Source organism: Rattus norvegicus, chromosome 5, assembly GCF_021556685.1.
Source record: "Rattus norvegicus strain SHRSP/BbbUtx chromosome 5, alternate assembly SHRSP_T2T, whole genome shotgun sequence".
Classification (NCBI taxonomy): Eukaryota; Metazoa; Chordata; class Mammalia; order Rodentia; family Muridae; genus Rattus; species Rattus norvegicus.
Genome location: NC_141538.1, coordinates 358,204 through 384,818, shown reverse-complemented (window position 1 = coordinate 384,818; position 26,615 = coordinate 358,204). Strand labels below are relative to the sequence as shown.

General features: G+C 38.7%; 1 protein-coding gene and 1 pseudogene across 4 annotated transcripts in view; one reads left to right on the top strand and one right to left on the bottom strand.

Moving 5' to 3' along the window:
• The window catches only part of LOC148005538 (uncharacterized), a 49,242-nt gene extending 26,671 nt beyond the window's left edge, over positions 1-22,571 (top strand). Inside the window, exons 1-4 of one of the 4 annotated variants that reach the window (XR_015620580.1) lie at positions 14,536-14,765; positions 18,588-18,675; positions 18,916-19,021; positions 20,604-21,028. The gene's annotated coding sequence lies outside the window, so the exon portion shown is untranslated. Of the gene's footprint in view, positions 1-14,535; positions 14,766-18,011; positions 18,075-18,587; positions 18,676-18,915; positions 19,022-20,603; positions 21,029-22,008 lie in introns of those variants that run through there. The other 3 variants (XR_015620581.1, XR_015620582.1, XR_015620579.1) reach the window with 3 other exon arrangements.
• LOC148005534 (polyubiquitin-C-like) overlaps positions 1-26,615 on the bottom strand; it is a 1,830,776-nt pseudogene that overhangs the window by 1,593,272 nt on the left and 210,889 nt on the right.

Here is a 26,615-nt window from a genome sequence, read left to right as displayed (position 1 = left end):
AGAAATAGTTCAGGAGGGAAGAAAACACTTTGTGTTTAACAGAGTATAGAGTAATAGTTAGGGTAGGACCGTTGTTGTCAAATTTGAATCTTGGCCATGCTAAGGCAACTTATTTCACCCTCAGGTCTCTGATTTTCATTTACAAACGTATTGTCAGGATTTGTTATTAGTATATGTTATGTTTTGAGTGCCTGCATTAGTCTGTTCCTCAGAAGACAGTTAAGAGCATCATTACTAATCTTTAGAGGATTTAAAACATAACAAACTGGAGGATGGGGGTGGGGGAGTGAACAGCTGGGCAGGAAAACAGAGAAACTGAAAACAGAAAGTCTCATTAAAAAGCTTTTGCCTCCTGTCTCCTTTTCTGCTTGATCAAGTTTGATGAGTATTTGTTTTTGTTAAAGCCAAAGGCATGGATTTCTTTTAAACGTTAGAACTTTCAAATTCTTCTAACAATCTCCTAAAATATTCAGTGTGAGTTCTTTCTATCTAAAGAGATTTAAAGGTATGAATCAAAAGTTTCCTCAAAGGGATTTTGTGTTACAGATGTGTTTTTGAGTGGCCTTTTGTTGGGGGTTGTATTTTCCTGGCCCAGGAAGAGCACACAGTTGTTGGAAAGTGGGTGTATGTACAGTTGTCTGAAACCTGAGGAGCGGGCTATGGCCCAGCAAAAAACTGTAAACTGTTCTAAAACCTTCAGAGAGTTTTCTTTTGCAATCGGTCATGGTTCTTGAAGCGTGAACTTTGTAGATGATAATGTGTCACAGTGTCAAAGGTTGTGCGTGGTTGTTTAAGAGCTCAGAAAGGCCTGAAATGGAACCAGTCACTGGGAACTGCGGGTAACAGCATAACCCAGCGGGACATGATCTGTGGTGTTTAATCAGCTGCCAAATGTAGTCAGTGCTGACATCTAAATGCTAGAATGTTTATGAAAAAGACATTCAGGGGGAGATTTTCCAACTGGAAGCTTTTAAGTCTTAGAGGAGAAAAATACTTTTAAATTTTATTTAAAAAAATATTTATGTGTGTTCATGTGTACAAGTTCATGTTTGGGAAAGCCTAGCCCTTAAGAAAGAATGTTTGGTGAGCTGTGTGAAGCATAGAAACATGTAATTGTTATTATTTATGTTCAGAGGAAACACTGCTGTCCCAGAGGTTTATCCAGCAGCTGTGGGCTTACTCTGGGCAGCTGTTGACATGGGGCTGAGACCTTAAACTACCAGCTCAAGGTAGGAAATGCGCGGCTTCTGGTAGTGGATGGACTTGAGTTCCCCCGCAGCTCTGTTGTGTAGTTTGAAGACAGATGCTGTTTGAACCTTATTTTCTGAATAGAGAGCACCCTTCTCAGTAAGTTTTAACTTCCCCTTTAAGCATATAGGATTTGGTTTGCTTAGTCAGGGAATTAGGATTTTGTTAAAGGCTCAGAAAATTTCTCTTCTTTTTAGTGTTGTTTTCATTAGGGTGTATGTGTGTGTGTGTGTGTGTGTGTGTGTGTGTGTGTGTCTGTGTTTGTGTGTGTGTCTGTGCATGCCTGCCTGCCTGCCTGCCTGCCTGTGCATATGTATATGTGTTGTATCTGCCCCATAGGAATAGGAATAGGAGAGGTGCTCTGAAGTGGCCCCAGGGCAGCTTATGCAGCATGATGGTATAGACAGGTTCCATGCTGCCACCTTGAGCAGTGTTTCTTTGTCCTGAGAGCTGGCTGCAGCCCTGCTCATATTGGGAGCTTTCAATTCCAGGCTACAGTAGGTTTTTGGTTGTCACAGCAGACAGTATCTGCATTCTCACTGCCAGGGAGGTAGACTCCATTTGCAGAGAGAGAGAGATTCATGGGGAAAGACTGCAGTGCACTTGTTAGTCTCAGTAGACTGAGCAGCTGTGAACTTTCCCTTCACTAAGGCCATCCCTAACTCAAGCATCAGGAACTGTTCCCTGCAGCTTTTACTCTGGACTGAGCTCACCCTCCCTGTTGCCTGCCCTGATCGTCAGCATCTACCTGGTTCCCAGCAGCTACACAAAGGGACCAGTTCTTTTAGTCTGGGGCAGGGATTTTGTTGCAGCTTTCAACCTGGAGTAGCAAGCACTGCTGAGGTGCTGGGGTCCTCGCAGTTGGGAGAACTGAAGTAGAGGAGGAAGGTGCGGCCCAAGGTCGCAAGCTCTGGGCCAGAGTGTGGTGGTCTCACAGGTGGCCATTTTGAGCACCATCTCCACTGCTGTTTCTCACCTCCTGGCTTCTGATACTTGCAGGCCGCTTCTGACATTCCCATAGTGACGAAGGATGGGGAGGGTTCTGTGGGCAGCAAGTAGACACACCACCCAATCTGGATCAGGTGACCCAAGGGTGTCTGTAAGCCCCATCTCTGCCCTTTCCCCCATGTCCCACCCCCAGACTGCTGCCAAGTTGTTCAAGTGGTTCTAGCTGTTGGTGGGGTCCTGCAGCTGTGATAGGCTCCTCCTCTCCGGCCCCTCCTCCCCACCCACCTCTCAGGCCCTCCTTGGATAGCTGTCCTCCTCTGGGGCCCTGCACTTGCTCCCACCCATGGTGGCTAGGCTCTGTTCTCCTCCTTTACCTCGTTTTCTCCTTGGCCATCCTGGTCCAGACAGGTAAGGTGAGTGAGGGCTGGGGCACCGGGGCACCCCACCCTGGTGCCTGGGGGTCGCTCTGTGCATGAGGGACTTTGTCTATACCTGGCTGCCTGAGGTATGGCGTCAGGGTAGGAATAGGGATACCTGATTGCTCTGGGCCTAGGGGAAGGGTCTAAGATTTTCTGGAACTGAACCAACTCTGAATTGAAGATGAGGGATGGGACCTTCTTAGGCCTGGTATGAAAACACTAGGATGTTAAAATCCTAGCCATGTATTAGTGATAACAGCTGTCCCCAGTAGTGTACCTTGGGAAAAACCTTGGAAAAAGCAGTCATTTTGAAAATTGACCTTGAGGACACCTGCAGCAAAAGCATTTGCAGAGCTTCCCAGGAGACTCTCTGGCCACTTTCATCAGGAACTCGGAGGGTTAGTAGAGAGACAAAGGGAAATTAGGGTGGGGGCGACTTGTACCTCTTAACAGCATCCTGCGTGCTTTTGGTGTCTGTCCCTACACTTCTAGACACTCTGGTCATATTTTGTGGAGGAGGTGGACACAGAAATTGTGCTGAATCAAGGGAACACGTTGCTTTCACCTTGTGAAATTCAATTTGTAGACCAGGCCTAAGTGGCTTTTGCTGTTCTCTGGTGGAACTTTTGGGATCACTTAAGTATACAATCATATTGTCTGCAAATCATGATATTTTGACTTCTTCCTTTCCAATCTGTATCCCTTTGATCTCCTTTTGTTGTCTGATTGCTCTGGAACTATATTGAACTCTGAAGAACTATATTGAATAGGTAGGGAGAGAGTGGGCAGCCTTGTCTAGTCCCCGATTTTAGAGGGATTGCTTCAAGTTGCTCTCCGTTTAGTTTAATACTAGCTACTGGTTTGCTGTATATGGCTTTTACTATCTTTAGGTATGGGCCTTGAATTCCTGTTCTTTCCAGGAACTTTATCACGAAGGGGTGTTGTATTTTGTCAAAGTCTTTCTCAGCCTCTACTGAAATGATCATGTGGTTTTTATCTTTCAGTTTGTTTATATAGTGGATTACGTTGATGGTTTTCTGTGTGTTAAACCATCCCTGCATCCCTGGGATTAAGCCTACTTGATGATAATGGGTGATTGTTTTGATATGCTCCTGGATTCGGTTTGCAAGAATTTTATTGAGTATTTTCTGTTGATATTCATAAGGGAAGTTGGTCTGAAGTTCTCTTTCTTTTTTGGGTCTTTGTATGGTTTAGGAATAAGAGTAATTGTGGCTTCATAGAAGGAATTCGGTAGTGCTCCACCTATTTCAATTTCATGGAATAGTTTGGATAGTATTGGTATGAGGTCTTCTATGAAGGTCTGATAGAATTCTGCACTGAACCAATCTGGACCTGGGCTCTTTTTGGTTGGGAGACTTTTAATGACTGCTTCAGATTCAATGCAATCCCCATCAAAATTCCAAGCCAATTCTTCATAGAGTTAGACAGAACAACTTGCAAATTCGTCCGGAATAACAAAAAATCCCAGGGTAGCTAAAACTATCCTCAACAATAAAAAGACTTCCGGGGAAATCAATATACCTGAACTCAAGCAGTGTTACAGAGCAATAGTGATAAAAAATGTATGGTATTGGTGTAGAGACAGACAGATAGACCAGTGGAATAGAATTGAAGACCCAGAAATGAACCCACACAGCTATGGTCACTTAAGTTTTGACAAAGGAGCCAAGTAAAAAAGATAGCATTTTCAGAAAATGGTGCTGGTTCAAATGGAGGTAAGCATGTAGAAGAATGCAGATCTGTCCATTCTTATCAACCTGTACAAAGCTCAAGTCCAAGTGGATCAAGGACCGCCGCATCAAACCAGATACACTCCAACTTATAGAAGAAGAAGTGGGGAAAAACCTCGAACACATAGGCACTGGAGAAAATTTCCTGAACAAAAGATCAGAATCTAAGATCAAGAATCAACAAATGGGATCTCATAAATCTGCAAAGCTTCTATAAGGCAAAGAACACAGTTGTAAGGACAAAATGGCAACCAACAGATTGGGAAAAGATCTTTACTAATCCTACAACCAATAGAGGGCTTTTATCCAAAATATACAAAGAACTCATGAAATTAGACAGCAGGGAGACAAATAACCGTATTAAAAAATAGGGCTCAGACCTAAACAAAGAATTCACAACTGAGGAATGCTGAATGACTGAGAAACACCTAAAGAAATGTTCAACATCTTTAGTCATAAGGGAAATGAAATCAAAACAACCCTGAGATTCCACCTCACACCAGTGACTGGCTAAGATCAAAAACTCAGGTGACAGCAGATGCTGGCGAGAATGTGGAGAAAGAGCAACACTCCTCCATTGTTGGTGGGATTGCAGACTGGTACAACCATTCTGGAAATCAGTCCGGATGTTCCTCATAAAATTAGACATTGAACTACCTGTGGACCCAGCTCTACCTCTCTTGGGCAGATACCCAAAAGATACCCTAACATATAACAAAGACACTTGCTCCACTCTGTTTAAAGCAGCCTTATTTATAATAGCCAGAAGCTGGAAAGAACCCAGATGCCCTTCAACAGACGAATGGATACAAAAAAAAGTGGTACATCTACACAATGGAATATTACTCAGCTATCAAAAACAATGACTTTATGAAATTCATAGGCAAATGGATGGAACTGGAAAATATGATCCTGAGTGAGGTAAGCCAATCTCAGAAAAACACACATGGTATGCACTCATTGATAAGTGGACATTAGCCCAAATGCTTGAATTACCCTAGATGCACAGAATACAAGAAACCCAAGATGGATGACCAAAATACGAATGCATCATTCCTTCTTAAAAGGGGAATAAGAATACCCTTGGGAGGGAATAGGGAGGCAAAATTTAGAACAGAGGCAGAAGGAACACCCATTCAGAGCCTGCCCCACATGTGGCCCATACATATACAGCCACCAAACTAGATAAGATGGATGAAGCAAAGAAGTGCAAGCTGACAGGAACCGAATGTAGATCTCTGCTGAGAGACAAACCCAGAATACAGCAAATACATAGGCGAATGCCAGCAGCAAACCACTGAACTGAGAATGGAATCCCCATTGAAGGAATCTTAGAAAAGACTTAAAAGCTTGAAGGGGCTTGAGATCCCATATGAACAACAATGCCAACCAACCAGAGCTTCCAGGGAGTAAGCCAGTACCCAAAGAGTGTACATGGACTGACCCTGTGCTCCAACTGAATAGGTAGCACCAGTGGAAGGGGAAGCCCTTGGTCCTGACAAGGCTGAATCCCCAGTGAATGTGATTGTTGGGGGGAGGGTCGTAATGGGGGGAGGATGGGGAGGGAAACACCCATAATGAAAGTGAGGGGGAGGGGTTAGGGGGATTTTGTCCTGGAAACTGGGAAAGGGAATAACAATTGAAATGTAAATAAGAAATACCCAAGTTAATAAAGATGGAGAAAAAGAAGCAAACTAATCAAAACAGTGTAAAATACATGAAATTGTATTTGTAAGTGTATTGGTATTTTAAAGTTATTTTTGTGGCAGAGAGCTGTACCTGCTGTTTATTGGAATGTCTTTTCTTGGTTGTAGGATGAGCACCTGGCTGCCTTGTTCCAGAAGCTGGAGGAACCTGTTTGTTCTGTTAAGCAGGAAGATGGGACACAGCAATATTTAGAGGAATTGCTATCTATATTAATGGTTAGAGATGTTGAGTGCTTTTATAGGTTTTGTGCCCAATTTTATCATGAACTTTTTAAGATTAAGAAAAAATTGTTTTAATCTTCAACTACTTATAGCCTGACTTATTTGCTTTTCTGTTGCTATAATGAAATACCATGACCAAGTCAGTTTGTGGAAGAGTTTATTTTGGTTGGGCTTCCATGAGACCATCATGGCAGGGCGCTGAGAGATCACATGTTAAACCCCAAATATGAAGCAGAGAGAGTGAACAGGAATTGGGGCTAGTCAATATATACTAGCCTCAGAGCTAGCCCCTAGCAAGGTATAGCCTGTAAAGTCACCACCAGGGTTCAGACATTTGAGCCTATGGGAGATATTCTCATTCAAACCACCACATTTCCCTCCCAGGCTCCAAAGGCCATTGTTATAATACAAAGTATATTTAATCCTACTTCAGAAGTCCCCATGGTCTCCCACAGTCTCGATAAAACCCTGTGAATTTGAAAAGTGAATTAATTTCAACATACAATGGAAAAGATATATATTACTATTTCCTAAAAGGAGGAATGGGGGCATATTCAGAAAACGCTGGACCAAGAAAGACTGATAAGGCAGCATGTAAACATCAAGTCCCCTAGGTCAGACTTCCCACCTGTGGGTCATGGCCCATTTACAGGGGCTCCCTAAGTCCATCTGTAAACATATATTTACATTATGATTCATGACAGTAGCAAAATTACAGTTATGAAGTAGCAACAAAGGTAATTTTATGGTTGGGGTTCACTACAACACAAGGAATTGTATTGAAGGGTCACAGAATTAGAAAGGTTGATAACCAGGGCTCTAGCTTAATATCTGATATCAGAGACTTAGATGGCACCATCCCTCCATCTTTCTGCCTGTAAAATATATCTCTTCCAGGATGGTTCTATCCCATGTAAGCAACTCTCCCTGGCAGAAATCACAGCTTTGGCGCTTCCAACACCTTGGAGTCTGTACAAGTATCCCAGGCTTCACTTCATCTCTCAGGGTCTTCATGCAGGAACTCAGGATTAGGGTTGGCCCTGAGGTCCTTTGGGGTGCATGCTTGTGTTTTCCTAGAGAAAGATCTGTTTTTTCTTGCTTGAGAAAGGGTACATACATAGCAGAGAACATTTAGATTTGACAAAGTAGGTCAGGAAAGGGCCATAATTGTCAGTCTAGAAAGGGTATCACCGAGTTACCCCTTTGTATTGGTTGCCTCTTCTACCAGTTCTATCTACTCTTCCTGGGTCTAGTCTCTGGAATGAATGAGTAGTTTGCCGTGTGGGTTGGTGAAGATATCTGGAAATTTTAATTTTTATATAGTTTTAGCTATGAACTCCCTGTCTGAAGACTTATCTGCTGTGGTGATTTGAATAGGAATGACCACCATAGACTCATATGCTTGAATGCTTGTCGTATAAGGAGTGGCACTATTAGGAGGTGGGGCCTTGTTGGAGTATGTGTGGCCATGTTGGAGGAAGTGGGTCAATGGGAAAGTGGGCTGTGAAGTCTTTATATTCAAGCTATGACCAGTGTCGACACAGTCTCCTGCTCCTGCCTTCAGATGAAGATGTAGAACTCTCAGCTCCTTATCCAGCACGATGCCTCCCTGAATGCTGCCGTACTTCCCACCATGGCGATAATGGACTAAAGTTCTGAGAGTGTAAGCCAGCCCAATGTCAGTTTTCCTTATCAAAGTTGACTCAGTAACAGTGTCTCTTCACAGCAATAAAACTGTAAGACACCTACTCACCTACTTTTGTCTTGCCCAGTGAGATTGTTCCATCTGTTTCTGGCCCCCAATTATTTATTTATTTAATTAACTTTATTTTCCTTTTTTTTACACCAAATAATTTCTTTCTGAGTTTTCATTTACCCAATCTAGATTTATTCCTTTCTGATCATTTTAGCACTTGTCTTTCTTTATTGAGTATTACTACCCAAATTTTTCTTAATTTTGAGTCTCCTTGATGGTTATAGTTGTGTATGTTTGCCCCCAATTGACAGCAAATTGCTGTCAATATGTATGTCAGTGTCATTTTTTTTAACCCGTGCAGTTGACAGATACATATTTGTCATTTGAGATCTCTTCATATATCACTGTGCTTGATTGCCTGGTTGTCTTCATACTGGTTTAGATGATTTCACCTTGTTTCTCTAGGTCCATGGCTAATTAATTAATTAATTAATTAATCAATTAACATGAGTACACTGTAGCTGTCTCAGACACATCAGGATAGGGCATCAGATCCCATTACAGATGGTTGTGAGCCACCGTGTGGTTGTTGGGAATTGAACTCAGGACCTCTTATCCACTGAGCTCTCTCTCCTGCCCAGATCCATGCCTCTTAAGGTATGTGCAATATTAGCCCTCTTTAGTCCTTACTATAGTTCCTTTTTATATAGACATAAGGTAGAGTTACATTTTCATTACTGTATTAATTGTACTGTTGTTGTCTCTGTGATGACTGAATCTAACTATTTTATCTTTTCGCTGAGTTAAAGTTAAGTACTAATAAATCAAGATATTTGCTTAATGAGAGCAGATCATACTGTTTATAATTACAAGTTTTGCTGGTAAAGTGTTACGTCAGAGTGGATTCTGGTACAGCTCTTAGTGTTGGCCTGTTGAAAATGCAAAAATTTTGTTCAACATACCTTGGCAAATTTAATTTCTTAGACTTTGGTCATACATACTCTGAGAAGCTAAGAATGTTAAAAACAAAATCACTGCTTTTTATATTCACTACTTAAGAAACTCCTCAATTCTCTATCGCACCTTATGTAGGAAAAAGCGAAGGAGGAAAAGAGTGCAGTGGTACTATTTTAATTCTTATATTTGGTCCGAAGTTTCTTTTATCTTTCTTTCCTTATGGTGTTTGATTTAGGACATTAAGGTCCTTTCGGGTTCTTTCACTAGTAGTGAGGGGCTGACTGTACAAAGACCCTTGGCTTTTTTTGTTTTGAGCCCTTTAGGTCTTTTGACTGTCCTGTATAGCCTTCAGCCTGTGTATTGATCTTACACAGCCTGCAGTGTAAGCAGTTGAGATAGCTGGTCTTGCTACCTGTGTCATGTGCCCTGTTTAGAAGTGGAGGGATGTTGGAAATCAAAGTGTGCATGGGAAGGTTGACTTGGGAGAGAGATCCCTAGATGAGCCAATTGTTATCTGTGAGAAAGCTTTGGAAAGATACCTGCTGTGTTTTCAGTTGCTAATTTTCAGTTATGAAGGCCTCATCTCAGGCAACCTTGACTTCCTGTCTTTTTTTTTCTCTCAGATTCAGGAAACCCCAACTATGTTGTGGCATTGGCGCCACCTTGTGTCCCAGCTCAGGGCTGGTGTGGTACCTCTGGTTGCCTAGGTTTGCTTGGGGCTTGGGCAGGGAGCATCTCAGTTAGCTCTCTGTACACCCTTTAGATTCATGCTTAATTTCCACCCTGAAGCAGCTTTAGAGTGAAGCCCTAGTTGTTAATATTCAGTGGATGGGGGTGGATTTCCGTATCGGGGTACTTTGGTTCTAAACCAGACATGGCTTTGTCAATTTGTTACTAAAATTTCCAACCCTAACAGCCCATGTAAAAGACACACAATCCAAATATTTTAATAATAAGTTATATGCCTAGATTGGGCATATCTAATATAATACTAACTTATTTCCCAATTCTAAGACTCCTTATTACTTCTGGTTTCTCCCAGCCACAGGATTCTGGTGCATAGTGGCTTCCTTCACTCCTCTTCCTTCATTCTTTTTCTCCTTCTACCTGCCACCCCCTCCTGAGCCTCCAGTCCCACCTTTCCTATCCACTACCCAATCATAGGCTCTAACCTTTTATTGACCTATTAAAGTGGAGAGAAGGTTGACATAGCATCACCTAAGTACATGATGCTCTGCTTGTGGGGTGGGAGCAACCTCTCTTGAGGAACCAATATGAACAATAATATACAAGCAGCATCAAGCCAAACCACTACAGTTTACTCGTAAGATCTCAGTTTTTAGTACAAAATCCAATAATGTTAGTTGTTTAAATGTTTGTCTTACTATATTTCTTACACAGCTGTTTTCCAAATGTGGGTTTGTCTGGTGTTCTGTACCAGCATAGAGTATTCATCGTTAACAGTGTTTTTCCTGCCACCAATACATGAATTTTTGTTGGATATGCTAAAGAGTCATAATGGTTTTACACAGGAAAGCTAATTGTCAGAATTTTGTTTTGTTTTTGAGTCAGGGTTTTCTGTATGGCCCTGGCTGTCCTGGAACTCACTTTGTAGACCAGGCTGCCTTCAGACTTACAGAGATGTGCCTGCCCTCTGTCTCTAAATGCTAGGGTTTAAGTCCTGTGTCCAGCTTGATATTTTTCTCTGTCATTCTCTCTCTCTCTCTCTTTTTTTTCTTTGCCCAAGTCAATGGATTTTATTTGGTCACAGGGTCACAGGCCAGGTATGGCCCCAGCCTTATTTGACCTTCTTTGGGGCTCAGGTTGTTGGAGTGGCCGAACTTCTTGTAGCAGTAGACTACACTGTGTGCAGGCATGAGTAGCACTTGTGGCAGATCATCTCGTCAGAATTGTAATTCTGGACAAGGCGACAAAGGGATGACTCGATGATGCCACCGTGCAGACGCAGCACCAGGTGGAAGGTGGACTCTTTCTGGATGTTGTAGATGGACAGGGTGTGGCCATCCTCCAAATGTTTGCCAGCGAATATCCGCCCTGCTGGTCGGTGGGATGCCTTCCTTGTCTTGGATCATTATTGATGGTGTCACTGGGCTCAATCTCAAGAGTAATGGTCTTGCCCATTAGGGTCTTCATGAAGATCTGCGTGTTGGCATCTGCTCCTTGGCCTCCTTGTTGAAGAGAATGAATGGTTTGGGGCTTTTGGGCTTTTTTGTTGGTTTGTTTTGTTTTTTCTTTTTAATACTTAGATCATTTTGTTGACTTCTCGGTGTTTGTTGAGGGCTGGTATGATTTGCATTTTAAATATATTTACCTGGATCTTCACTGCTTGCTCTGTCTTAACAGGCAGGTGTACTTTGATTTGGGACTGAATAGACTTTTTTTTAATTGTTTCCAGTCTGTGTTCTTCTTTCACTGGCCTTTTATGAGTCAGTTTTTCACAGAATTGGCTGTCACAGTGCATGAAAGATTCGGCCAGAGCTTGAGACAAGTAGAAATTGGTGGCAGTTTTAGGACCTGTAACATCATATTTTGGAACACCAGGGGGATTATTAGAAGTAATGTTATTATAAAGTAGTCTTATTCTAATAGTTGGGTTATAATAATCCTTATTAACAATCTCTGGTTATTGTAAGTCAGTAATTTTCCTTATGAGATAATATTTACTTTCATCTCCATAAATATAATAGTCATGGGGCAGAACTAGTAACAGCTAATAATGAAAGAACAATTCCCTGTGTATATAGACTTTGGTTTTTTGTGAACTTCTTTTTGAAATATGTCGAATTATAACAGCAGTATTGTTGGTATCAGGAATGGCCTTGAGCAGCAACACTATTTGGTAACTGTTGACATGGCAACAGCCCTACTTTCCCAGTATTCCTTAGGTCCAAATACCAACGCCACGTGGGAGTAGTTATGTCATATTCCAAATGAAAGGCAGACTTCTTCTGCCCTCATGCTCTCTCTTCTCTTCATTCTTTTCTCTTCTTTCTCTCGCCCCTTTCCCTTGTCTTGTTCTCCCATTAAATCTCACTAAGTGGAACTGTTTTAGTTTTGTGTGCTCTATTTTGATGGGTGTGGTGGGTATTTTATTACAAGGATATTTTAATAACAACAAGTATGATAATTTAAGAGCTTGGAAATCAGACTGACTGGAAATAAATTCCAATTTGGGCACTCACCAGCTGTTGAACTTATATTACTAATATAAAAGTTGTGGGTGATAGTAATTTTTCCCTATACTGTTGTGAGAATTAATCTAACTCCTTGTAATCCTCTTGTGTTTTATTACTTATCAACAACATTGGGTAGTAGTAGCCATTGTAATTGTTTCATTAAATAAAATTTGTAGAGTTGTGCAGAATGGAGTTTATCAAAGCTAAATAGGTGAAACTACACATAACTAAATTGTATAATAAGATTTATCTTATAAAATTATAATCTTAAAGGAAGAAGGTTAGAATGTAGAATAGGAAATAATGCTATGCTATTGTTAGAAATGATTTAACATTCTATCAGAAAAGTGAAGAAATGGAAATTCATCTATTAAAGTGGTGTACAGTCCATAATATATTCTACATTATGTTAACATTATTCTTAAATGTGATTTTTTAAAATTGATTAAATATGTCTTTAATGAGAAGAATTAGTTTGAGTTTGAATGCTCTTTTTTTTCCGTTTAGGCAATATGTCAGTATTGAGGTCACCCAGACATCAGAGCTCTGGAAGGCATGTTGATACTGTTTTCTTCTTTGTCTCCTGGGTGTAAGAAGTAGAACAGATCTTAAAGATCTGTATTCTTATTTGTTTAAAAAAATTGATACATAAGAGAGAGAGTGTGTGTGTGTATGTGTCTGTGTGTCTGTGTGTCTGTGTGTGTGTGTGTCTGAAATGATAACAATATATTCTTTCGAAAGTATTTTGTTTTTTCTCAATTAAATTTATTCATTTGTTCAAATTGGCTACCCCTTATTATCACAGGTATTGAGAAATTAGAATCCTAACGCATTAGTGTATGTTTAAATATACAGAGGAGAGTATGTTAAATTGAGGACTCTGTTATCTCACATAGATGAGAGTTTCTGGATATTTTCTATATCTTTTTATTGCTCATTAAGGGGAATTTTCTGCTATACTGTGTCTTCAGACTTTCTCTTCTGTTCAAATAACTCTCCTCCCTTAATGTAGGTAAACATAATAACTTCTGGGTTTTGGATAATTCTGTATCATTGAGTTGAGTCAACTGGGCAGTCTGTTTTGCAAATGAAATTTCAGGTTTATGTGTGTACTACTTACTCGTATTAGAAGCATTTATTTAGCATTTTTCTTTAGTTCTTTCTGGACAAGATAGCTACATTTGCAGTTTCGTTTGAACGTCAGTTTTTCCCTTATGTGAAAATACTAGAAAATTCTAGATTCCCAACAAGGCTTTAGTTGGGAAGTAACTATACCTATACCTAGGTAGTTTTGACTCAGCTCTGAAAGGGATTTTTTTGAATGTAAAGGAATTGATTTTAGGCTAGGGACCCTTACCTTCTGGTCTATTGTTCTTTTGTCTGACTTATGTAGTGAGGCAGGAGAGCTTGTGTGTTATATGTCTCTTTGTTCTGAGCCCCCTGCTCTCTAAATCTATTTATACCTACTTATACCAGAATTACAAAAGTCTGATTGTAGTTTTTTGTCTCATTTTCTTCTTCTACAATCTGAACCTGGTATCCGATTTGCCTGTTTTTCATTGTAAGAAATCAAAGGCTACAGAAAACTGACTCTGCTGCTGTTAGATTGAGTCAGTTCATCAGAGCCATGTTTGTGGAGCAAGCTTTTAATCCTAGCAGGTGAACCTCTATGAATTCCCGGCCAGCCTGGTCTACATAGAACACCTTTTCATCCTGATGCTAACACCCTGCAGGAGTGGCATTATTACCAGAATAAACTGAAAGGAAAAGCAGGTGCACATAAGTTCTTTAAAGCAATGGTCCTCCCATGGATGGTCTCTGAATTTTGGTGTTGGTGTTGGTGCATTAGAAGTAAAAGTAGAATTGGAATAATTAGCTCTTTGAAGGCTTTAAGAATGTTAGTGACTGTAGAGAGAGTATCTTGTGCATTTGTATGGATATATCACCTTTCAGTTAAAAAAAAATTATGGCCTATAGGAAAGGATAGAATAGAAGGTGGGACATCCGGAAGGCAGAAAGAATTCTGGGATAGAGCCAGGTCGGAGAGACTTGCCCTGGAAAATGTGACCAGACAGACCCGTGGTTCCTGGGCACAGGTAATGAGCCACATGGCGGAATGTAGATTTGAGTAAGTGGGTTAGAATTTGTCAGAGAAGAGTCTAGCTCTATGGCCAAGGTATTTGTTAATATATTTTGAGTCACCGTCTTATTTCTGGGAGCATGGGGCTGGGAGGAAAAACCAGGTCCAAACTTGACAACATGAATCCAAACAAAATCTAAAGCTGAGGATTGACCAGTGTATATATAGTTTTGATTTCTGGAACTGGAGGGTGATGTTCACCTGGAAATCAATCCCAACTTAGGTTGGGAGTGAAAGCATGATTTTTTCATATTAACTAGATGAGCTATTAGCAATTTGGCTTATGTCACCATGCAGACACTGAAGTTTATGTTCTTCAGTATTTTTTAGAACTTAAAGCAGACACCATGGTACCTAACCTCGGCTTTCAGGAGATGACACCAAGAGAACAGAACTTTCAAGATAAGGCTACGGAGAAGGGAACCCCGCTCAAGGAAGGACACAACCACTATGGTAACCAGAGTCTAAATGCCTCATTTGAGTGAGTTGGTTTCTTAGAAAAAATATTTCCATAACCGTCTTAGAAAATTAGTCTCTTTACAATCACAAGATCTTCATTTGTTTTACTACCTTGCATTACAGTTCCAAAGAAATTGGCAAGTCTTTCCTATTGGTTTCCTTGTAGAATAAATTGTAAAACCACAAATATTAAAAAAAATCATAGTTTTAGGAACACATTAACGAGAAGAAAGACATATAGCACAGTAGAAAGGATCTAGATTTTGGTTTTATCCCAGTTACTTCTATTTCCTGTTTTGTCAGATTTAAAAAAAACAATGGTTATTTTAGAAACGACCCTGATGAGGCAAAACAGAATCTGGCCATCTGGATTTCTTTTCAGGAATTAGTCTTTCTTAGTTGCCATCATCTGCTTACACGGTGCACAGGGAAGGGTGATTGTAGACACACATTTAAAATTTTTATGTGATTCAGTTTTTCAAGTTTTCTAGGGCTCTTATTAGCTGTTAAATGTTTTCAGAAAATTTTGAGATTAGTGATTTGTGTCAGTAGATCTTGGGATAACTTCCTGAGCTATTTGAGTCTTTGTTTGATTGCTTGTGGTCAGTTTCTTCAGCATACTTGTGTACCATGTTGCTTTTTCTTTCTGAATTTCCTTCTTTGTATTATTAAATAGATAAAAATTTAAGTTCTAGAAACAAGGGATGTGTAACTGAAGGAAGTACACAGTACGTGTCCCATGCTGAACACTAATAAAATACTTAGTGAACATCTGTCAAAATGAGGGAAAAAAAAACTGTTGTGCATGTTTGGTGGTGTTTCTAAGTTCCTTTGTTGCTCAGTCTGGTGGGTAGACGCCAAGTCAGCTGCTTGTTTTAGTAGTCTCCATCTAGATTTTGACCTGGGTAGGTGCTTGTTCTTTGAAAATTGCAGGAAACTAATCTACTTTTTTCTTGCTTTCCATCACTGACTGGCCAAGCATGGTTTTGCAGCAGAATATTTTCTTTGCTTACTTAATTAGCTTCATCTTATTAGCCACTGGATTTTTAAAATATTTAACATCCTTTTATAGTTCATATCTTTTTCATTTCTTTTGGATGGGCCACCAGAAGTCAAATATTAGAGGAAATGTTTAAGTTCCACAAAATGATATATTCCTTTCCTTTAAAAAAGTGGTCATAATACCTTGATACTATATTCTTCTTTTAACTTTATGACATTCATTTTTGTACCTTAGGTCTTTGACCCATTTGGAGCCTGTAAAAGTATTTGCTAGATATAGAAGGACTAGATTGTCTTTTACTAAATTTACAACCAAACCTGTGCCTAAAACTCCTTTTCCAATGCCTTTCTTCTACTTTTTTCCAATATCACATTCTCTGAGTCATTATTAGACATTGCACAAAAATTAAATGTACTAAGAGTCATTTTAGAAGTTAGTATCTTTGACTTCTACACATTAGCTCTATAAAAATTAGGTCTAATATTGACTTGTATTGATTGTTAGATGAAGCATCTTTCGTGTTTTTTGGAAACTGATTTCTTGTTCCTTATATTTAGAAATTAGGTCAATGTAACCAGAGCATTTGATCCATCTGTGACTTCCTTTGTGTGCTGTTTCCTGAATCATCTCTTTGATGATTCCGTTTAGAGCTATTTAATCTCTGCACATGTTTGGGGCCTTTTACAAACCCTTCCTGGATTCTCAGGATGCAGATGTTTTCTTCCCTGTTAGCAACTTTACTTTTCATTCTGCAGGAGCAACAATTTAAATTCTATTAGTCACAGACTGAGTCTCAGTGATTACTCTTTCAAAATTTTGTGTCCTGGTCTCTGATTTCTCCAACTATTCCTCCACATCCTTTCTCCATGTGCTTGTCTAGTTGGCCCTCCAGAGAGGACTGTGTATCCTTGTATTTCCACGAATCTCACATAGAGTAGCTCACTCTGCTTGTGGAGAGACCCATGCACTCTGCTGCACTGTGGAGCAGGTCAGCTAGCCCAGTGAAGAGGAACACTCTGGTGTTGCCTCTCAGGCCAGGGCAGTGGGAGTGCATGGCCCACACTCAGTAGTCAAAGATGAACTTTGCATTATTTCCAAGTGAGAGTCTTATTTTAAAAGTCTTTAAAATATAACGGTTATGTAATAACTTCCTTTTAAAAGCTTAATTCATGGTTGTAACTTTGGAATATAATATATCATGGCTGTTGTCTTTGCTTAGTGGCATTTTCTGTTGGTTTGTTATTGATGACCCTTAAATTCTTGCAGATTAAATAGTGGACTGTTGTGAAAACACTGGATAATCTGCTCAGTTTGTCTTGAGTTTGTAAGAATGTGACACATCCTTACATTTTACCAGAAGCCATAGCTATGGGTGCTAGGATCTGAAAATATCTGTATGGGCTGTGTATTACGTAAAGATGTTGATGGTTATTGGTCAGATAAGGAAAAGTTATTGGTGGGGTTGGCGTGGTGCTGCTTGTATTTAAATGCTCCCTACATACTGGCTCCCAAGATCTGGAAGCCCTGAGGAGCAGATCCTCAAGTACCCCAAGTGATGCTTTGTAAACTTTGCTTCTTAGTTTTACTCATCAAAAGTGGATAGAGTCTGTGATTAGGCAATAGAAGAAGAAAGGTGGGATTGAGGATGGAGTGGAGGGTCTCAAGAGAGAGGAGAAGGGGGAACAAGAGAGGCGACCAAGGGAGGAGGAAGCCACCATGTGAGGAGATGGACCCTGAGCATGTGGCCTGGAAAAACAGCAAGTAACAAGGGACATTATGGCATGGAAATAGGTTAGTATAGTTGTAAACCTGCCCAATTAGGCTTATGACTTGTAAATAAAGTACCTGGATTGTGTGTCTTTTATTTGGACTAGTTAGAGTGTTTAATTCCTTTTATAATTGGTGCCTTTGACCCTGAGATTAAGTCTCATGCTCTACTGAAATGAAGTTAGATATTGTACTGTGTATTTCTGGTGGTGCAATAACTTTGCTGTTTTTCATAGAGCATTGAGGTGTTTCAATATGTGTGAAAAAGAGGCAGTGAGTAGTTTTTTAAACTCTGTGCTACTGCAGTGTACACAGAATAGCTTTGTTTGGAATTAGCTAAAGTGATAGATTTGGGTCTTGCTTTACTAACAGTGTTGTTTGTAGCAGAAAAAGTTCTATAAAAGCACACATCATGCTTAACCTAATAGTATTATCGACAGCAATGAACAATTTCTTTAATATACTCATCCATTATTAATGGACTTCTTTATGGTTCAGGTGCGGGGCACATTTATACATCTGGGTGAGATTGCAAATTTGGTTTGGATATTACAAATGCTGGTAAGCTGTTTTTCTATCGAAACTGGAATTATGTTCTGTAAAGCAGTTACTTCTGACAAAAATTGAGCTCAGGTTTTTTAGTTGAAGGTGCACTTGTTTCATGACAAGTAGAAAATAATGGTGTTACACTGTTTTTACCTGTGCGTAAAAGAAAAACTTTAATGTTTAAGATAAAGTGTCATTGTAGTATATAAAAATGTTTATATAATGTGCATATATTTGTGTGTGTGTGTGTGTGTGTGTGTGTGTGTGTGTGTGTGTGTGTGTGTGTACGCATGTGGGTATGGATGTAGTGTATAGATGAGATTATCAAGCTACACTGACTTAGTTTCTGGATATGGAAAACAGGAAACCAAACTTCCTAAAAATGATTCGTAAGTTTTTGTTTATTCAAATGGCTGGCAGAAACTTGAAATTTCTTTAACGTATTAGTTGTAAGTTCTATAGAAAGTTCTTTTAGGAAAGAAAAAATAACCATTCCAAGAAACTTCTTTTCTGTTTTTCCTGTTATAGTGAGCTGCATATTTCTCCTATGCAAGGAGATGGTCTTCATCCTCCTTACCACTTCCACCCTTGCCTACCCCAGGGACTGTCTGACAAGGTAACAGAATGGTTTACATTTATTAAAACATGATACCGTGAGTTTATAGAGACGCATTTTTGTCTGAACACTGCTGAAAAATAAAAAATCAATTTTACTAGTTTTTGTACTAAATATGGCCATTCGTGCAGTGTTTGGAACCTAAATATTTGCACCTGAAAATAATAGAAACCATATTTCCTTAATAAAACTTAAGGAAAATATATTTTAACATAATGATTAAATCTTATTTTAATGCAGACCTAATGTCAGATTCATCAGTGATTAAGAATCCCGATTCTACGCAAAGAAATTGAATTGATTCTGTTTTTTTCAAGAGATGAAATTGCTTCTTGTGGCTATGAAGGTAGGTATGGAGAAGCTAAGTGAGTTCTATTTCTTAATGGATAGTTGATTTTTTTTATATTTTTAGAAAGATTAAGCCTAGCAAGTCAGTTCTACAATTTCCACTTATGAAATATATATTACAAAGGAAATATTTTAGTCTGAGTCCTTCATCTATACTACCATGTAAAGAATTTTAAATAACATAATAGTCCCTAGTGATCCTCCAGTGAAAACCAAAGTAATAATAATAATAATAATGATAATAATAATAGTAATAGGCATTGTCATGTTTAGCTTCCTTGAAGTATAAAATGATAAGAAATTGAAAGCTATATTTTGTTTTTTCTTTTTCTTTTTCTTTTTTTATTTGAATGGCATTGGCGAGGCCTTATTTGTCAGTCTTTACAAATAAGAAAAACTCGCCTCAAAACTGTTCATAACTGCCCTTCTGGGCAGTCTGTCTCTTCACGGACACAGTCACATATATTCAAGAAAACACACAGAAAATTAAGCTGAAACTCGATTTCCTTTTAAATTAAAAGTAAACGATTTTCTACTATTGCTGATGACCAATGTTGGCATATGTGTGGTGGGTAAAATGAGGCAGGCAGCCGTTGGGAGTCAGTGCTTAAAGCTATTGATGGGGGTGGATCCAGACTCCTATGGGGATGCTGCCACAGGCAGCCAGCGACTAGAGATGTTACTCAACAGACAGTTTTCTGAGGGAGCAAAGCTTAAGTTACTGGGGAGTTGGCACTCTCTCTGATCAGCGAAAAACCTATGAACTCTTAACTCCTTGGGGTCAGTGAGAAAGACCAGGGAAGAGAGAAAATTCTCACACACACACACACACACACACACACACACACACACAAACACACACAGAGTTGATGGTAGAAGTAACAGTGTTCCAGCCCATAATACACAAGCCTTAACAGATACACATAGTTGATGGATGCCCTAACCCTCGTGCTTTATTCTTTGTTCCATCACTTATATATCCCAGCCAAATCTTTGAAGCATCATTAAGTCGCAATGTAATTGTTTTAGTTTTCTTCTAGACAAAGACAGGAGTAATTTTTTCATTATTTATCTTTAAAAAGTATTCTTAAAAGACTCACAGATCTAACCACTTATATAAATATCAGTCATATCTACTTTAAATCCTCAGAATGAGTATCTACTCAAGAGCAATTCTTAATAAATCTCATCAGGAAGCTGAGGGCAAAAATGTGTATAAGAAATCAATTGTTAATGCCAGATATGTTGGCCAGTGAGTGATTTGAGGCCCCTTAGAGTTTTTCCATAATTCTTAGATTATGAGGAACATGCTGGCAGTGAACAGAGCAGAACTCCATAACAGCATCAAGTCCTCAGGACACATAGCTCTCAGGACACATAGTCTTTGGAGCTGTCACACTGAGTAACATACACAAGACTGTGGTAATCGGGGTGGGTGAGGGGGGCGTGTGGGGGAGGGTGCATACTACATCCTATCTCCATTTTAAACTTGATAAATAGTTTATTTTATTTACATGAAAAATGCACGAAGCTTGGGATTTGCTTCTCAATAACTTAAGAGGTTTCTTATTTGTTTGTAGATCTCTGTGGTGATGTGAATGTTAAGAAAATCCCAGAAGCCACTGAGTACTAACAGAGTATTATTTATTCTTCTGCTCTTAGCAAGAGGGCAAGAAACACCTGTAGCTGTTTCTTAAGCAGGAATATATTCAGTGAATTACTTTAGTGTTTTACAGTTTTCATGGCACACATTCCTTTGTCATATTTATTTCAAGTAATTTGTTGTTGTTTTCTTTTGTTTTAGTTTCTTGAGAATAGTATTGTCCCCTTGCTTTCTGTGTTTGTCTTTTGTATATTAAAAAGGATACTGATTCCTGTGCTTTAACTCTGTGTTTTTCAACTTTTATCAATATTTATCAGCCCTAGGAGTTTTTTTTTATGATTTAGTTTTTATGTATAGAATCTTAAAACCTGAAAATAAACATATATTGATTTCTTCCCTTCTCATTTGTGTTTGCTTCATTACCTTGACTTGTTTAATTGCTTGACCTAACACTGTAAGAAGTATGTTGAGAAGGGAGAAGAGTGAACATCCTTGTCTTGGTCCTGATTCCAACACAAGTACTTTGAATTATTCTCTCTTTTGGATGACTTTTGCTGTATATTGCCTTTATCAAGTTGAGGAAAATCCCTTGTGTCCCTATTCTCTGCAAGACTTTCCTCACAAATGGAGGCTGTATTTTATTAAAGGTCTTTTATGTATGCAACATGGTGGTACTTACTTATGTGGTAGATTATGTTAATTCTCATGCATTGACGCTTTCCTCCATCTCTGGGATGAAATTGCCTTAAACCTAATGAGAAATCTGTTTGTGTTACTGCATTTGGTTTACACGTATTTTATTAATGCCTTGTGCACCTATGGTCATCAGAGATGTTGGTGTATGACTTTCTTTTCCGGTTCTTTGGTTTCAGCATCAGGATTAGACTCCCAGTAAATGTTTTCTACCTGTTTTTGGAATATCTTACCTTTTCTGCTTTGAGAATGTGGTGGCCGCCATTTTCATACTTTTCTTCCCCTACCTTTGAATCGGCTCAAATAGGATTTAGGAAGTAATATTGACTTATTGTCAATACAGATTACAATACTGTGCACACTCAAAAGGTATACTTCTTGCTTCTGAACCATGTATGATCTTGGTTCCATTAATATAGGCGGAAATATTTTCAGAACAAAATCTGCTTCCTAAATGTCATAGTTTAGGGCTCACCTGCTTTGTTTTGCAACATACTCTGTTTTTGCTTTTTGTTTGTTTGTTTTGTTTTGTTTTTTGAAAAACTGCTTGTATTTGCTGTAGCACAAAACTGCTATTTAGCCTATTAATTTAAAATTAATATTTTGTAATTACATTCTTGATTTATATGAAAACAAGTCACTATACCATTTATTTCACTTCTTAGTGTGTTTTTGTTGAATTTCACCAGGTCCATTAATGAACATAAGAGGAAGGACCATGGAAAGGAGTATATCTCTAACCCTATTCACAGAAGATTATGCCAAGCAGGAATACTGTGTATAAGAACTAAGTTTCATTGGAAGAACCTGACTGAGGAAGTGAAAAGGAAAGGATGGGAAATAGGAAAACATTTGAAAATAAGGCTGTTGACAGACTGGAGAGGAAGGAGGAGATTGAAAATTTAAATTGTGCTACCTGAAACAATGTATTTTCATGGATACAAATATGTCTTTGCCTATTTAAAAAAGTACTAGTTACTATGAGGTAGGGTTTATCCAGGTCAGTTATGCTACAATATGCTTTAGGAATTTAATTCCTGGGGAATTAAATTGAAAGTTAGTGGTATGGTTATTTAAAAACTCATTAAAAACAATTTAAAGAGATAATTTCACACTGTAATTGTGTACTTTTCTCCATTTCCATTGCTTATATAGATACGTATTACTTCTTACCATTTTTTAAATGATGTTTAGTTACTTACAATAGTTTTTCTTTATGTGAGCATAGTTATAAATATATATGATAGTATAAAATAATACAAAGAATAGTGTACTCTACCTTACTTATCTGTTTGTAAATACTCATTTGTGTGTGTGTGTGAATATATGTGTGTGTGTGTATGAATATATGTGTGTGTGTATGTGTGTGTATGTATATATGTGTATATATGTGTATATATATGTATACATATATGTATATGTATGTGTATATATGTATACTAAATTAGATCGATGAAGTTATAAAATGCATCTTGAAAGGAACCGTATATAGATCTCTCCTGAGAGACACATCCAGAGCGTGTCCAATACAGAAGTCAATGCTATCAGCAAACCACTGATCTGAGAACAACACCCTTGGAGGGAATTAGACGAAATATTGAAACAGTTGAAGGAGGATGCAACCCCATCAAAACAACAATGCCAACCAAACAGAGCTTCCAGGACCTAAACCAGTTCCGAAAGAGTATACATGGAATAATCCAGGGCTCCAACCGCATATATAGCAGAGAATAGACTTGTTGGGGCACCAGGGGAAGGGGAAGCCCCTGGTCTTGCCAAGGTTGGAACGCTAGTGCAGGGGAATATGGGGGGGGGGGATAAAGTGGACGTACAGGGGGAATACCTGTATAGGGGAGGGGGATGGGAGGGAATGGGGCTCATATACAGGAAACTGGGAAGGGGAATAATGTTTGAAATGTAAGTAAAGAAATATATCTAATAAAAATTTTTAAAAATTAAAATTTAGGAACCAAGAAGATGCCAATGCCAGTTCTAGCTATAATGTTTAGGTCCTGAGATGGAGAAGGGGAGTTAACAAAGGTGAAGACACTGACCACCTTTTGATTTTCAGGCAAGTGGCCACAAATAACTTGAGCCTTCTATATTTATACAATGACAATTGTGCTTACCCAAGCAGTGATATCATTGCTTACATTATTAAAAGAAATCATAATATCCACATTTCAAAAGCTCTATCTTTACACAAATCCCCCAATAGTTCCCCTTCCTCCTTCTCCCATTCCTTGGATCAGTCACCACCTAAACTTATTTTGCATTAAAAAGCACAATTTCAGCAAGACAAAAGAGATGTCTGGCCAGGCTTGTCCTGTAAACAGGAAGACATACGGGTCTGGTACCAAACATAGTTACATAGTTATGCATGGTGAGAGGCCGAATTAAACATTTGTTGGTAAACTGTACTAGTTATTATCTCCTATCATAATTCCCTTTTAATTGCAGACAGACAAGTTGATTTTACAAAGCAGATCTTCTAGACATCTTTCTAATATATAGATCTTTGTAAGATGTAATCATTCTAAGAGCCATTTTCAAGTCTCTATCAATCCCACATAATCTCTGCATTTTCCATGTCTCTACTGATCAGATATAGCTTCTTAAAAACAGTTATGTAAGCAGGACCTACCTCTCTCCACAACTGACACAGACTTGCTCAGTGCGACTGGGTACTTCTCTAAAGATATGAGTATAAGTCTCAAATTCCCAGGATTTATGGTAACATCTGGAGGATTGATAGATACCAAAAGAGGTGAAGAACATTTTATCCCTTGAAAGAGTTTTGAGAAAAATGTAGAATCATCCACAGTGTAAGTCAGTGTGACTCCAGATGGCCTTGTCCATGACTGATGAAGTGATACAATTTTGATAATGACTATATGCAGTACAATGAAGGGATGGAGAGCTTGTAGGGCATGCAAACTTGGTACTAAATATAAAGGCCACCAAATTAACCTTGTCAACTGAGAAGTGGTTTAAATGGAATTGCCACAGTAGAATCCTGTCACTGAAGCACTCATATGCTATTCTTTGCAGCAGCTACATGGCCACTGCCAGAAAGAGGTAGCACCTCTGCTAAATTATTTCTGATACATGCATGAGGATTTGAGTGCAGTCTCCAGAGAACATGTAAAAAGTCATGGGACTGTGTTCCAAGCCAATCATCCTGGTGCCTGTGAAATGGAGAAGAAAGAAACCCTGTGGCTTGACAGAGCCCCAGTCTAGCTATATTGGTAATTCCATGGTCAGCTTGAGACCATGTCACAAAATCAATAAAGTAGAGAGTGACTGAGAATGATACCCAGTATTGACCTTTGACCTCCTTATTCCCACCTGTGGACATGCACCTGCAGACATATGTACCCCCACACAAACATGTACACACAAAATACTGCGACCTTATAAGCAGACTCAAGCCTCTTTAGAAAGTTTCATGTCATTTTTTACCCTGCAACATCTCTCATACAGCACACTGTTGTTTGTACTTTATCTTTTTTTAGTTTTAGATATATTATGCCCATTGTCTATCATAATGAATTTCATCTTTAAAAACAACCTCAGAATCATTATATTCATTCAGCCTCCTTGTCTTTAGGCAACAGAAATCATTTTTTTAACAATTTTACAGGAGACTGGAGAGATGACGGAGAAGTTAAGAACATGTCCTACTTTTGAAGAAGACCCATGTTAGATTCAAAGAACAAGATGACTCATAATCACTGGTAATTTCAGTTTCAGGGACCCAATACTCTTCCTTTTCTAGCCTCCACAGGCAACCCTACACATGCAAATACTCACACATAATTTAATAAAGACACATCCCCTACATATACACGTTTACAATGTAAATTATTTTCTGGCCTTATTTTTTTTTTACTAGGACAAAGAGGGTAAAATTATTCAATCTACTTCAAATTTCTGAAGGGGAACATTTTCCCTTCTCAATAGGAGACAAACCCCTCCAGATTTAGAGGCATCTAAATCCAAGTTGATACAAGTGTCCATCATATACATTAATATACCTTTTGAATTGTCTTTACTTTTCCATAATGGGTATTGCTTACAATTGTGTTGCTGCACATTTGGTTTTACCAGAGGCTTCTTTGATGCTCTGAGCTGCTTTGAGTTTAATTTCTGCTCCTCTATCAATTAGCTTCTCACCCTACATTGTTATTCTATCTTATCATTCATTTTATAACATCCATGCTCCATAAATTTGAAGAAGATAACAACAATTTCTCCTTAAAGTGTACTTCCATTCCTTATAGTCACTCTATTGAAAAACATAGGCTTTTGCCTTTAATTGTTGTTTTGTTTCTTTGACACAAGCTTTTTCCTTGAGTATAAAAATACTGTTTTACTCTTTTAAATTTATCCTTTCCATGTAAGACAATAGGAAACTTGTGGGGGTGCTTTGTAATTGAATATGAGGATGATCCCTCTTGTCTATATTTTGATGTCTTCTACATTTGAAAAATGAGTGCTGATTCAGCAACTAAATCCTACACAGGCAACCACTGTGGAGAGTCCAGTGGAAGTATTCCAGGACTCCTGATGGTTGTCAGATCCCCTTGGACTCATACACTTGACATTTTTAACTAATATATTACCATAAACCCAGGTTGTTGGGGTGTTTTCTTTCATCCTCTACCTCATATCTCAGAAAGAATGAAGAATATCATATTGGAACAAGGTCACTTGATTCTATTTCACGATGTGACTAAGACACCTGGAATCTCCTAGTCGTATTCCTGTTTTGATTATAAAGGAGAACATTTTGTTTTATTTCTCTAGTTACATATAGTAAATTTCAGTGTAGATGCCTATTCCTCCACCATGCAAGGAAAGGTCCCTATAAATCTAATTGATACAAATACAAGTGCTATTGTCTGGTCACCCTGGTTATACAATACCACTGTGGAAAAGTCTCTGGAATCTACATGCCCCATATTTAAGATTTTGATTCATCAATCTGAGTAATACATGTTCATGAGTCTGAACTTATAGTATCCAGGAGTTGTTTAGCTTATCTCTGCAAGACCAAGTTGCCTTCATATGAACTATATATGTATTCTTCTTTTAATTCTCAATCTTATGTTCTGTTGCTGTGTAATACTATGCAGAAATTCCATGTATGTAATTTTTTTCTTGCTTCAGAAAGGGGTGAAACGGAACACACATATGTATAGGGATACTTTCTCTAAGTCTGAGTATGTATCAGCTTTACAGAATTCTTACCATATCTCATGTCAACCTATTTCCTTACTTTAATTTATGCATA